Here is a 2610-nt window from a genome sequence, read left to right as displayed (position 1 = left end):
AACCACAAAAACTGCGTAAACACATGGAAGTTAAATAGCACCCTCCTTACACACCTATAATATTCAAATAACAGAACTTAACAAAAAAAGGGTATACAGATGAATGTCCATTTTGTATCTGTGTATTCAAAGTGGTTAGGATAGATATATAGTTACATTCTGTTAATGAATAGAATGATTTGTTCTAATGGTGTTTGTAAATAGGATATCAAGTCCACATCTTGTACAGCAATTAACCACTAAGAACAATGTATGCAATGTGTTAATTATTGAAACTGTCTTACCGATTTGATTTGAAACTGTCTCATTGCTATTTGTTTATCAATAAAACTATGGAAAAAAATAAAATAATAAACAAAAAACAAAAAACCAAATAAATTTCTTTTCCTTTAAATAAATAAATAAATAAATAGCACCCTCCTAAACAATCAATGAGAAATTGAAGAAGAAATTAAGGCAGTTTTTACAATTAAATAATAATGCCAAAAAAACACACTAAACTTTTCCAAATCAGAAAAACAGAGTGAGCTCAAATAAGTAACCTAACATTACTAGAAAAATAAGAGCAAATTAAACACAAAGCTCATACAAGGGAAAAAAATTACACAATCAAAACAGAAATTAATATAATTGAGACTAAGAAGACAATTTAAAGCGTCAGTAAATTGAAGAGTTAGTTAGTTGAAAGATAAACTAAAACAAATATTTAGACACCTTGATCAAAAAAGGAAAGGAAAAATTCAAATCCATGCAATTAGGGGTGAAAAAGTGAAATTAGAGCAGATCCTGCAGAAATCCAGATCATCAATACCTACTTTCAAAAAATGTACTCTAATGAGATGAAAAATGCAAAAGGACAGATTCCTAGATACATGTGAATTACCAAAGTTGAATCAAGAAGATATAAAAATTCAGTATAACCCAATCTCAGTCAATGCAATTGATGGCATAATTTTAAAACTACTACCACCAACAACAAACACAAGTCCTCAGATTCACTGCTAAATTATATAAAAATTTAGAGAAAAACTAATGCCACTACTCCTCAAACTCTTTAATGAATTTAGAATGGAAGAAATATCTCCAAACTCATTCCTTGAAGCAAGCATTACCCTGATAAGAAAATCAGGGGAGGGGGGCAAGCAGCGTGCAGAGCAGCTCACCACTTCAACGCACATCTTGGTGTCTATAGCATCTTTTTTCCTTCCTGGGTGACGAGATCCAGAATCCAACATGTTGATTCTCAAGATGCATGTCCGAGAGACCTTTGACTCTTGTGGGAACCCCTCTGTGGAAGTTGACCTCTACACCTCCAAAGGGCTCTTCTGAACTGCCGTGCCCAGTGGGGCCTCCACTGGCATCTAGGAGGCCCTAGAGCTATGTGACAATGACTAGACCCACTACCTGGGCACAGATGTGTCAGAGGCTGTCCAGCACATCAATTAAACTACCGTACCTGCCCTAGTTAGCAAGAAATTGAATGTTATAGAGCAGGAGAAGATTGACAAGCTGATGATCAAGATGGATGGGCCTGAGAATAAATCCAAGTTTGGGGCAAATGCCATCCTGAAAGTGTCTCTCATGGTGTGCAAGGCTGGTGCCTTGGAGAAGGGGGTGCCCCTGTACCACCACATCACTGACCTGGCAGGCAATGCCAAGGTCATCTTGCCTATCCCTGCCTTCAACATGATCAATGATGGCTCGCACATCAGCAATAAGCTGGCCATGTAGGAGTTCATGATCTTGCCTGTGGGTTCGGCCAGCTTTATGGAGGCCATGTGTGTTAGGGCCGAGGTCTACCACAATCAGAAGAACATCATCAAGTTGTTGATGTGAGAAGTACAGCAATGTCGCCACCAACGTGGGCAACCCAGGGTGGCTTTGCACCCAACATCCTGGAGAATAAGGAAGCCCTGGAGTTGCTGAAGACTGCCATCGGGAAGGAATGCTACTCTGACAAGGTGGTCATCGGCATAGACATGGCCGAGTACGAGTTCTTCAGGTCTGGGAAGCACAACCTGGACTTCAAATCTCCTGATGACCCCAGTAAGTACATCCCACCCCATCAGCTGGGCAACCTCTACAAGTCCTTCATCAAGGACTACCCAGTGGTGTCCATCGAGTCCCCCTTCAACCAGGTCAACTGGTGTGCCTGGCAGAAGTTCATGGCCAGAGCCGGCATCCAGGTGGTGGGCAACAACTTCACAGTGACCAACCCCAAGAGCATTGTCAAGGTCGTGAATGAGAAGGTCTGCAACTGCCTGCTGCTCAAAATCAACCAGATTGGCTCAGTGACCAAGTCCCTGCAGGAGTGCAAGCTGGCACAGTCCAATAGACAGAGCAACTAGACAATAGAAAAAGCAAAAAGGGGGCTGGTGAGATGGTTCAGTGGTCTAAAGCACCTACTTAGAACAAGCTTAGCAAAGCACAGGGACCGTGGTTCAATCCCCCAGCACCACATGCCAGCCAGCCCCGCCCACTGGTGGGCTGAGCTGGCCCCCACACACATACACACATACACACACACACATGCATAAATTTTAAAAAAAGAAAGAAAAAGCAAAAAGGATAGGAAGGGAAGAAGTTAGAGTATCCTTATTTATCAGTCAC

The 2610-nt window shown here is 41.5% G+C and overlaps 1 pseudogene; it reads left to right on the top strand.

Annotated features, from left to right (window-relative positions):
* The first annotated feature begins 1233 nt into the window (after positions 1 to 1233).
* Positions 1234 to 2348, top strand: LOC101562504 (annotated as a pseudogene).
* The last annotated feature ends 262 nt before the right edge of the window (positions 2349 to 2610 follow it).

This window comes from Octodon degus, unplaced genomic scaffold (genome assembly GCF_000260255.1).
Source record: "Octodon degus isolate 3935 unplaced genomic scaffold, OctDeg1.0 scaffold00003, whole genome shotgun sequence".
NCBI classification, from domain to species: domain Eukaryota; kingdom Metazoa; phylum Chordata; class Mammalia; order Rodentia; family Octodontidae; genus Octodon; species Octodon degus.
The sequence above is the reverse complement of the archived record's forward strand: the minus strand, read 5'-3'. Positions and strand labels throughout refer to the sequence as shown.